The sequence below is a fragment of the Fukomys damarensis genome, unplaced genomic scaffold (genome assembly GCF_012274545.1).
Source record: "Fukomys damarensis isolate Sample0158 unplaced genomic scaffold, DMR_v1.0_HiC HiC_scaffold_39, whole genome shotgun sequence".
Classification (NCBI taxonomy): Eukaryota; Metazoa; Chordata; class Mammalia; order Rodentia; family Bathyergidae; genus Fukomys; species Fukomys damarensis.
This window is the reverse complement of record NW_022900951.1, coordinates 9,778,545-9,790,540: the sequence shown is the minus strand read 5'-3', so window position 1 is coordinate 9,790,540 and position 11,996 is coordinate 9,778,545. Positions and strand designations below refer to the sequence as shown.

The 11,996-nt window shown below is 39.9% G+C and overlaps 1 long non-coding RNA gene across 1 annotated transcript in view; it reads left to right on the top strand.

Annotated features, from left to right (window-relative positions):
* The window catches only part of LOC104855179, a 23,236-nt gene that overhangs the window by 9,420 nt on the left and 1,820 nt on the right, over positions 1–11,996 (top strand). Inside the window, exon 2 of the long non-coding RNA XR_778332.1 lies at positions 821–932. This is a non-coding gene — a long non-coding RNA (uncharacterized LOC104855179). The remainder of the gene's footprint in view (positions 1–820; positions 933–11,996) is intronic.

Below are 11,996 nucleotides of genomic sequence, written 5' to 3'. Positions count from 1 at the left end.
TTTTTTTTTTTTTTGTTTTTTTTTTGTCCCTTAGCCCCGTCTCATCCCTCCCTGCTGCCTCCAGCTCTTCTTCCCCTCCACATTTGCAGAAGTTCTATTTCTGTTTTTTCTTCAACTTTCTTTTTTGGTATCACTTTTCCCTTTCTTCCCCCTCTCTCCCTCTATCTCTTGTATCCCCTTTGAATTTGAAAAATGTCTCCCTGCTTTCTATTATCTTTTATTTTGCTCTTTATAAAGAAAGATAAACTTGTGAATGCACCTTGAGGCCATGATGTTAGGTGAAATAAATCTGACATACATGTTTCAGACAACATACCTGACATCTGCAGCTTAGAGGAGGAAAGGTTTATGTTTTTGTGTCACAGTTTCAGTGGGTGATTGGCTGGTTCCAAAGTGGAAACTTCTTAGTGGAAAAACACAGAGGAGCAAGGCTGCTCAGTTCGTGGTGGCCAGAAAGCAGAGCATGAGAACAGTGCCAGAGAAGGACAGAGGAGGGGCCATGTGTAGTACCCAAGATTGTGACCAGAAAATAACTCCCACCCTGTTAGACAGAGATTAGATGTGCAGAGTTCATGGTCTCACAAAATCAAGGAAGTCTCGAACCAAAGGTGGAAGTTAGGAGAGTTTTATTGGAAGTAAGAAGAGTAGCTCCTGGATTTTCTGGGAGGTATCCCAAGTGGGTGGCTACTGAGGCTCTTTGACAGTGGCATTTTATACAGCAAAACGACGACGTGGGTATAATGTGAGTCAAACACAAGCAACCTATAGGACCGAAAGTATAGCTGCTCAGCTAATATTTTATTCTTTTTTTTTGTATCAGAGATTGAACTCAGGACTTGCAAGGCAGGCGTGTTGTCACTGAGCTGAATCCCCGGACCTCTGCTCAGCTAATACTGATTCAACAGAAAAGTGAGGAACATAACAAGGATATGGTGAGCATCCTTATGTTCAGCTTATTTATAACTTCTAACATACAAAGAACAAAGGCATTCCTGGAAAGGGGAATATGGGTTCAGATGTTCTGGTCACCCACCTGTGCATCTGATGCTTACTTGGGCTTACTGGAGCAGGTGGTATTAATTACAGGACAAGCTTAAGCTTGCGGGCTTGGCCATTATGTCTCCGTCTTGAGGTCTGGCTGTCTTCAGATTTGCCTCCTGTCACAATCTTGGTGTGGCTTATCTTCTGCACTGACTCCCTTAAGGTAGGTAGACCATAGGGCATAGGTTAAAAACGAATTTTTGTTAGGATAAAGTCTCCCTATGTAGGCCTTGAACTCACAGCAATCCTTCTGCCTCAGCCTCGGAGTGCTGGGCTTACAGGTGTGTGCTACCATACTCAGCTCCAGGAAAGAAAGCCTTTCTATAATGGGTATTTGAATGTTCTAAAACCTAGCTAACAAATTTCGGTCCAAACGCTAGTAACACTGACATCAACTGGAAGCTTGTTGGAAACAGAGTTTTAGAACTCACCCCAGATAAATGGATGCAGAGTGTACATTTTGACAAGACTGACAGGTACCATGTGTGAGGGTGTGTGGTGTGTATGTTAATTCGAAGGAACACTATTCCAAAATACATTCCATACTCGAAATTTACCACTTTTCCCAGTGAATATTTTAGAATTGCCAAAAATCATAAATCCAAGGATATAATGTATGGGGGGGGGATATTTTAACAGCTGTCCCTGAGACCCTGCTGGGGTGACTTTATTTAGGATTCCATTCATCATTCATAGAGTGCTTTACATATAGAGAATGAAACCCTTGAGGATATGTTTAGGAAGGAAAGAGTAAAACAAAGAAATAGTTAAAATTCTTTGCATGTGACATAAATCAGAACTGGAGGAGAGCTGAAACTCTCCTGGAGGTCAGATTCTTTTCATTGATACATACATAATATGTAGTACTTGGATTTTAAGTTATTTGCTCTTTCGTATAGCCCTTGCCATTCCAAATGTTCATTCAGGAAATTGTGCTATCACACACAAATGTTGGGAATGAGTGGTATTTTTGAAAAAATTGAGTTAATCAAGGTTTGAAATTCAAGTAGTTTTGTTTTGATTTTGGTGGGCTTTTGCACAGGAAGCAAGGGCTCTATCCCTGAGCTACACGCCCCACTTGGGTCAGTTTCAGATCAGTTACATACTATGGCATGACTTCAGCTAGTGTCTGTGACTAGCTAATACTGAATCCTCAATGATCCCATAAAAAACACTCTTATTCATAGTTTTTTTTTATTTGTAAAGTTTTTCTTAGTACACGTTTGCAGTACATAGTGATTACATTCATCCTAGGGAGTTGGTACATTTATATAACACATCTTCATTCTTTTTAATTCCCCTTCCCTTCCTTTAGAGTGGTTTGTAATCGTTGGTACTCAGATTGCCCTAATCACAAATAAATTGACCAAAGTGCCAGAAATATGATGGGAAATAGTTTTAAATGTTCCAGATGTATTAACATATTTTGAGAAAATTTCTAGTACAGCTTAAGCTGTATCCTATCAATAAAGTAGAAATAATGTTATTAAAACAGTATATTATAGCTTTGGGGCCAGAGAAAGTCACAATTCCCAAAATTGCTTAATTTATAAAGGTAATTTAGTTGTTAGAATAACCTTGGTCATTGCTTAAAACAGAAGGGATCGTTTTCTTCCTCTTTAACTTCCATGTTCAAGGAAAAACAATTATGATTAACAAAAGATATTATGATATGATTATCAGAAATTTATTCCTTTTTTTTGTACTGGGAATCAAACTTAGGACCTTGCTCTTGCCAGGCGGGAGTTGCAGAGATTTATTCCTTAAAGCATTTTTCAGGTAATATTAACAAGCTCAGTGTGGAATATTTTCCAAATTCTAAATAGTGAAAATATACCAGTGTTATTGGGGGGAAATAATACTTTAAGAAGTACAGAATTCATCTTTACCAGCCAAGGTAAAACTATACTAGAACATATAAACTCCAAATTTCACAGGCTTAAAAATATATAAATGTATTTGCTTTTCATGTAAGGTCTAAAAGGGCTAAACGTGATAGGTGAGTGACCTTCCTCCAAGTGGTGACTGTAATAGCCAGGGTTCTTTCATCTTATTGCTCTGCCACTTTCAATATATTACTATAGACAGTAGAAATGTTCTAGGCAATTAGACAGGGCTAGGCCCTCAAAGGAGTCAGTGCAGAAAATGGAACACATTACAACTATGGATGGAGACCCATCTGTCAAAGGCCAGGCCTCAAGATAAAAATGAAATAAGGCCTATATGCCTCCTCAAGGGATAAGCCATAAATTGAAGATTATGCTATAATCGGTATCACTTGGTCCAATAAAGTCTAGATAGATACAAGTCACCCAAGTGGGTGCCCACGACCTCCTGATCTATCCCTTCCTAAAGAAGTTTCTTATTCTTTCCATGTACACTTGCTGTAAGACCTGCTTGCCTACTAGATTGATATTTCCTAAGTGGCTATACTTGTAATCTTATCGGTTGATCATAGTTTTGACCCACATGGTACCTATCTTGTGATTTTTGTATGCACCTAATGATTTTGCTCTGTAAGACTTCCTTTGAGAAGTGGGCTCATTGGCAACCCACTTTTGGGTTCCCTCCTGTCTCTCAGGAGCGATCTTTCAATAAATTTTTCCCCACTCTTAACTTCTGTTTTTTCTTAGAATTCATTCTTCGATTTTGGGGAACCAGGAACTTGGTGTATCTGACTCTAGCAGGTGGCGAGTTTTATTATTTCCCCCTATACCAATAGGACTCCAAGGGTCACAGGTCAATGGGAGAAGAGTATGGAGGATGGTGCTTGGAGAGTTTCAATGGGCCAGTGTAGCAGATATCCCTGCCCAGTATTAGCAGGCTGTAAGTGGCATGAGCTTCTCGCCCCTCCAGAATTCAGCTGTTACATTAGGGGACTAGGGCCTTGCTGAGTTCACTTCCAGCCAAGGTCAGCTTGACTCCAACTAAATTCTTCCTGTGAATTATTTGTTCCCTTCAGCAAAGATACGCTAGTGCCTCCCTTTCACAGTCCTGCCTGCAATACTCACTGTCACCAGGTGTCCAGAGGCCTGCCCAGCCCCTCTCCTTCCCACGCTTTTTATGAATAAACATTGGATGCCCTATGTGATGTCTTTTGTCTTTGCTGCCCAGAGCAGCTTAGATCAGCCCCAAGACCCAGCTTCTTCCCTCAAGTCTCTGTCTGTGTCTTTGTTTTCTGTCTCTCTTTCTCTTTCTCAGCTTGTATTGTCTCACAGGAAATGCAAACCCACTGCATGGATCTTCAGTAATGTTCTCTACAGGCCAGGCCTAGAAAGTATTTTATTTCTGTTTGAATTTCATTGCAGTCACTTGACCACATATAACTTCACGGTCAGATGAGAAATGTTTGACTGGGTATTCTGGAAAAGAGAGGTTTGTCCAACAGCCAGCTCATCTGTGCTAAGGTCTGGCCTTCTGCCTCTTCTCTGTCACTTTCTGGAGACCTAGTCAGTGAAAAGTTGTAGGCATAGCTATGAACCCACTACAGATGGCTTTATTGTCAATGCAAAATACTTACTGAACTAATGCATGGTGCTTACTAAAGCATGAATCCAAGGGTTGACAGTAGAATGATTTTTTAAAATTCATCCTGAGTTAAATAAAAATTAAATTAAAATAACACCTGTTTCTGAGTCCTATAGCTAATTTAGACTTTGCTCTCATGATCACAAGGAAAGCTGTCACTTTACATCAACAGGAAGAGCTGATTTGTACCTTGGATACTAAGAAATGCTCTGTGCATAAATAATTGTTGCCTCTCAATGCTTAACAAAGGCAAGCTAACAAAAAGCCACTCAGGTGGAGGCAATTAAATGTGACTGCGATTGAATGACTCAGCTGGGAGTGGGTAATCACAAGACCTAGCAGGGAATGGATTATGTAGGAGTGGAGTTATGCCATTAAACCTGGGAACTCATTGCCTAGTCCCAGAACAATTAAACTGAAGGTTTGGGGGCTAGATGTAGAGACAGCGTTTTTTGTTTTTTTTTTAAAGAAGGTTCTAGAAGAGCAGGATTTTTAGAGCAGCAGCCAAGTGAAGTGAGAAAAGGAGAAGAACTGAAATTTTTCTCTGTAGCAAGACTAGCATATCAACTGACTTTGTAAAGCTGCAACCACTTCTTTGTTTATAATGAGGAGGTCCGGAAATCTCATGGTGTAACCACGGTGAGTTTGTATCTTATTGAGAACAAAGCCAAAAGCACAATCTGGAGACGATAGAGTGGAGAAGAGTTTATTGAGGGGGACTGTGGTTAATTTCCAAAGCATTGCTCTCCCAGAGGGAAGGAAGCATGGGGATTTTATTGGGGGAAACTATACATATTCATAAAAAGCATGCAAAGGGTGGGCACCTTCCTGAGCAATGTTCAGTTTAAGGTCATAGTTCAAGAAGGATGATAGACACATTTCTGGGCATGCTCAGCTCAAAGTTATAAAGAACATATTCAAAAAGGTATAGATTGTGGATAGGAGCTCTTCTGAGTATGCTCAGTTCAGGATCATAAAGAGGCAGAAACATTTCTTGGCCTGCTCTGTTGGATGTTGCAATGAATCGGATTTGCTCTAGGTGCTTAAAAAAAATGAATCACAGTGGCTCATTGACCTTGCCTGGTCCTCCACAGATTTCTGCAGAAAGTCTTGGCTGAAACAAAAAGAAAGGACAACTCTGAAATTGTGTTAATGCGTGAATTTATCCCCAGAGGTACCTGCCTCACTTAGTGGCTAACAACGGGCTGTACAGAAATGAAAGTGAGAACTGGAAAGTCATCTTATTGCAGTGTTCCCTTCAGATGCCTTGGTGTGGGCTGAGTTAAGAGGGCAGCCTTTCCTAAAAGAGGAAGTGCATGAAGACAACAGCTGCCATTACTGAGTACACCGCACAAGTCAAGTATTTTAGAAGGTACTTACCATTTTAATGCCCATTTCAGACCGTGATGGTCTTTGGAAGGAACTAACTGGTAATTTCATTTAAAAAAACTTTTTTTTTTCCTAATTGTGCTAAATAAATAAATCAAGCCCCATTTCAAATAGCAATTTTTGGAGAGTTAGCCCCCTTCCTCTCTAAAAGTGATGGGAGATGGTTTGCAAAAGAGGTCGCTAGAGAGCCAGGGATTTAGCTCGGTGGTTCTGCAACCTGCCTTTGCCGGTGCAAGAACCCGAGTTCAATACCCAGTACCAAAAAAAAGAAAAAAAGAGAGAGAGAAAATGAAACTTGTTGGTAAAAATATTAAGAGAGGTCCATTTGGATTAAGTAGTTTTTGCTACTCCTGAGAGTTATTTTCTAAAGAGTTCATTAGTAAACAGAACTATTTTGAAGAAACGTATCACCCAGGCGCTATGTATTTGTTCATGTGGGGCTAGATACTAGGTTTACAAGGGAATAAAAATATAGTCATTCCTTGTCTGGAATCTTGAATTTGGGGAGGAAAAAATGGTGCTATTCAAATATTGGTACAACATGGACCGTTTTTTAAAATGCTGATGCCAAGGTCTCATGTGCAGAGATTCTGTTGTAATGGGTCCCAGGCATGCAGCCAAGGTTGACAGCCTTTGAAAACGAGAGTGTAAAAAATGTCTGGAGTATTAAGCCTCAGAAAATGGCATCCTAAAGACTAGTGCCTTGATATGCCAAGAGGCGCAGATTCAAAGTCTCTGACATTCCCTTGTTTCTCTCTATCCCAGTGTAGGGAGAGACTTTCTGCAAAGTCCCCTCCTCTATCTGACTGGATCCACCAAAAAAGGAATGCAGTTGCCTTCAGTTTTCTCACTGAAATTTCAAAAGCCAGAGAAGATAAAACTCATATTGCAGGAAAGAATAATGAAAGTCAAATATAACATCTATGTCCCAGAGGAATTTTGCCCTAGGCCATTGTCTGTTTTTCTGGGCCCATTCATCTGCCCAAGAAGTAGTTTATTATTCCTCTAAAATTGCGTACCTTTTCACTTCTCCTAAGAAGAGAATATTTAAGCTTCATCCATCAGACCTTTTCTTTGAAGGTTATACTCTGTACATGACTCCTGTGTTTTTTCCCTATGCACATTAGTATATTCGTATACCCTTTTCTCCTATTTAATTTATTGTCACTGCATTCCAGAAAATTTCTTGTGGTGAAGGGAAGCTTTTATTTCTCTCCTCCAGGAGCATAAGGGAGAGGAGAATTACTTGGTGTAGGAGTAACAGAATGTGAAGGCTTTGAGCTAAGATCAGAAGACTGAATAGGAGTTTCTCAGGTCCACAAATCAGAGAGGTTCTTTTGGGGAATGGTAGGTGCTAAGGTCCAAAGACAGGAGAAAGCATGTCATTTGGAGGACATTATTCTTCATGGTTACTGCTGGAGTGTAACATACAATGGGAAAGTGTAGGAGGAAGTGAGTCAGAAGCCATCTCATGGATGTGTTTAGTCAGTGTTAATAAGGTTAGGTTTTATTTCATAGTCAATGAAGAGCGTTGAAGAATCTGAGCAAAATGAGATCAGAGAAAATAGGGATAATGTTTGTGAAAGTAATCGAACCCTTGCATGCTTTTATGTCATTTTTCACTTTTAAATGAAGAGAAATCCTTTCTTGTACAAAAACAAGGGACAGTAGAGTGAGTCTGTTTCCATACTGGTTAAATTCTGTTGATTGAAAATAGGACAATTATATGAGTATAAATCTCATGAGATCCCAGAAATGTTCCCCTATCCATGCTCCACACAGACCAGAGCCTCTCTGGAGAATTGGCAGGCTCCAGGGAAGCCAGGGTGATCAACTCCCCCTGGCATCCTTCAGCTTCAAGCCTTCTGGGACCCTTACTCTGTCAAACTTTCTTTTCTTTGTCTTTGTACTTCTTTCGTTGCTAGTATGCTCTCTGTCTCTCTCTTGATATTTACTGTTTTCATGCCTGACAGAAACAGAATCTGTCTGACCTGACTCATATGAAGTGAGATATTTTATCATTCTGGGATTGAGGTCTTGGACTCTGCCATTGACCGTCTCTGTGATGAAGAAGGTACTATCTGTTGTCAGAAGAGGATAGGTTTTGCTGGAATGACAAACAGTTCCAACACTTTGTGCTTCTGTGAAAGAAGTTTCTTTCTTACACTGCATATACATTGCAGGGCAACAGGGAGCTCTTTCCATGTCCCTTCATTCTGAGATCCAGGCTGACAAAGCAGCTACCATCTTGAATGTTATCAGTTGCCATGGAAGAGGGGAAAAAAGAGCCCTGGGAAGCTGTACTCAGCCTGGAAATGATACCCAGGACTCCCATTAGCCCCAACAGGTGAATATGATGTTACTCAAACATGAAGTGCAAGCTTAGCATGTTCCTTGGAAGTAGGGGACTGGAAATATTTGATGAACAGTACTTTGAATTTCTCAGCACTTAAATTTTTCTTTAATCTTAAGTTTCTTCATCTGACTACCATGGATAGGAGTAGCCACACTGCAGAGAGTTGTGGGTTAGAAAACATAAGTAAAACATTCAGACAGTGCCTGGCAGTGGTTAGCTTTACATTGGTGGCTGGTGTTATTACTCTCTGATGGACAAAAGAAACAGGAAAGTCGTAATGAGGGAGACACAGAAGTTTTGAGAGAATGTTTTTTAATGATTATGTACAGAATAAGTTAGAATAAGGAGAATTGAGTGATACTTCCTATGTTCCTTCAGGATTGTAGTTATTGCATTGATGGTTGATCTTGTAGCATATTTTTCATGGGTTTTTCTTGAGGCAGTGTCTCCCCATATAGACAGGCTGTCCTCACACTCAAAATCTTCATGCCTCATCTTCTTGAGTGCCTGGATAACAAGCAGGTGCTACCATGTCTGGCTTCATGGATATTGGTTCCAGTGCTTCAATTTAGAGTTTTATTTATTCAAGTGCCGTGCCTGCCTAAGCCAAGATGTTGAAGCATGAATCTATGGAGTATAAACTACAATAGATGAGAATAATGTGAAACCAGTAAGCCTGAATACAACAGGTACAGGAAGTGGTAGCAAGGAATCTTCTTATCTATTCTTTGACAAAACTTAAAACATTTACTTTGGAGTTGTAAACATATCCAGAAGACCCCAGAAGGTTTCTTAATCCTTAGCCCCAAAGAAGGCCAGGATCAAATGTGTTTGGAGTTTATCCTGTGCCCTTGCGTGCCAGCAAAGGTGAACATTTAGACCTCAAAGGTTTAAGCAGTGGAATTTGATGACTATCAAAGCAATGCATTATCCATGATCCAGGTTGTTCATGCTTCAGATGTGGGGATGGAGAAAGGAGAGAACAATGAAGGATGATCTTGCATCTAAGGACGAGGCAGGTACTGCCATAGATACTTTCCTGGAGACAGGAGAATGAAGACATTTAAGGGTGGCATTGCCTATAAATTGCACTCATCTATTGTCACGTTCACTATCAAGCTGAGCCGTGAAGAAAAGCACACCCACAGCATTTGCTAAATAAGGGCACTGAAAATTATGCAGTTCATCCATTTTCTCTGGCTGCCACGTGAGACCCTTCTTGAATAAACAGATTTGTTTATATCATGCGGGCAAAACCACGAAGCTAATAAATCTGAATGCTAAGATTTTTTTCCTGTCTTTTTAACATCTTTAAAAATAATGAACATATCAGTCTTTAATTTATCTCTCTAAATCTAGAGTTTTAAAAATGAAGTCAGTGTAAGAAAAAAATCATATTTAAATTGGAGGTGGGAAGATTAGAAGGTGAGAGGAAATGATGATGTCTTTGCCAGAGGTGAGCCCTGGTTGACCCGCCCCTCTTAACTACCGTTTGGTGACAGGAACAGGCTGCAGTGTTCCAGCAGACCCCAGCAAACCAAATGTTAGCCTACATTTGAAAGTTGTTCAAAAGCAGCCCCCATCTGTTAGGGACCAGCTCCTCCCATGTAACTATAAGTCCCTATTTCATCAGAGCACAAACTAGTTCTAAAGCTTGTGTCTATTATATACCAAGGTTTCAAATGTTTAGAAGTCTGACATTGACAAAGAGCTCCTGCTCTTCCTTTTCCTTCTTCCAGCTTCAAGGTAAAGTCTTGTTTCCCATGATGAATTTGTTTCAAAATGTTCAGGTCCCAGAATAGTCCAATTTGTTGTGTATGTTTGTGTTTTTATTTGGAGCTGGTAGAAGAAAATGGGCCAAGATTGGGCATGGAATCAACCATATGAATGTTAAATCTCAAGAATTTCCCAAAGAAACCAGCATGTTGGCACACACCTAGAATCCCAGCACTAGACTAGAAATATTTGATGAACTTATTTGATGAACAGCTATACCAGGAGTATCAAAGCCTTAGTTGCACAGTGAATTTAGAGCCACCCTGGACTGCATACATAGCAAGACTCTGGCTCAATGAAACAAGAGAGGACAAGACAAGACAAAGCAAAACCAAACAAAATGTTCCAAAGTGAATCAAAGAGAATGGAGAAATTCATTGGTGCTGGGGGTGGGGGGCGGGTACTAGGGATTGAACTCAGTGCCTTCACACTAAGCTACACTCCCAGTTATTTTTTTATCTTTTTAATTTGCGACAGGGTTTCACTAAGTGACTAAGTTGCACAAGCAGGATTTGAGTTTACAATCTTCCTGCCTCAGCCTCCCAAAGTGCTGGTATTACAGTGTGCACCATAATGCCAGGCTTGAGCAGGGTAGCCTTTTTGAAACTAGCTACACTTTTAATATTTCAGAATTTTCCCAAACCATTTCAGGAGCCATTGTGTGAGGATAGATTCAGTAACGGGCCAAACTACTACACATAAAGATGAATTCACCCCTTCTTTAGCAGGCAGAGTATAAATGAAGCTTTATTTGTGCCCCTGAGATATGTGAGCTGTGATACAGGTGTTATCCTTAGCAGATTCTATTCCTTCTGCCCTCCTTCTCTCAACCTCCTTACTAAAATTCGTTTTCATTTGTCTCCAGAAATGACACCTATTTTCTCCTGGCTTCCCCAGGATTAAAAACGTAATCTGTTGGCTAGTTTTGTAAGTCAACAATAAAGCGGTACATAATAGTAAGATCTAGGAAAGAGCACAGGGTCTGAAAAAACAGACTTTTGTTGGTGGTTGTGCAGCCCAAGGACAAGGATTTATATTTATGTGTCTATACCACACCCCTTACACACACACACAGGCTTATGATAAAAACACATACAATTGTATACTATCATAAAATTGCAGAGAAGCCAAATATGCAAGTCACAAAATTAATTTAATCACTATCGATAAATAAATATTAATGTGGGCAGATTAACAGGACCATTACACGTAATCTTCCTTATTGTGTAAAGGTAACATTTCTTTTAATACTGAAAGGGGACCTTGAACAACACATTATATAATAACTGATGCCATTTTACAAAAAATCAAGGATACCAAATGTTAAATGGTTATTAAGCCTCAATATTGGCCAAGAACATGCTATAAAATGGAGATTGTTAATGTGGGATCATAGATTTCTGGTCTGTGGTATAATTCATGGGATCCATGGGCTTAGGAGAAAAAAGTTACACTCTTATTTTAATCAACCTGTACCTGACAGTACTGTATTTCCTTCCACTGTACATGAAGCCTGCCCAAAGTTTTGCAATATCTGTAAATTTGTCATCAACAGAAATGATTTTTTTTAAATCACAATACTGTTGTTGCAGATATCTTACTTGATCTTAGCCAAAAGGCCAAGACACAGTGATTGTTGTTGGCGGTATCCTGACATCTCATGTGTTCTCAGTGCTACTTTGAAATTATGACTACTATCATATCTCGGCCACTTTGGCTTGTAACGTTTCAATTAAGAACATACATAAACTAGACATGGCACTCTCAGAAGCTGAGGCAGGAGGATCACAAGTTTGAGCCCAGGCTGACAACTCAGTGATTTAGTAAGACCCTGTCTCAAAATAAAAACTAAAAAGGGAGGAAGAATGCAGCTTAATGCAAAGGTCCTGGGTTTAATCCTCCGTAT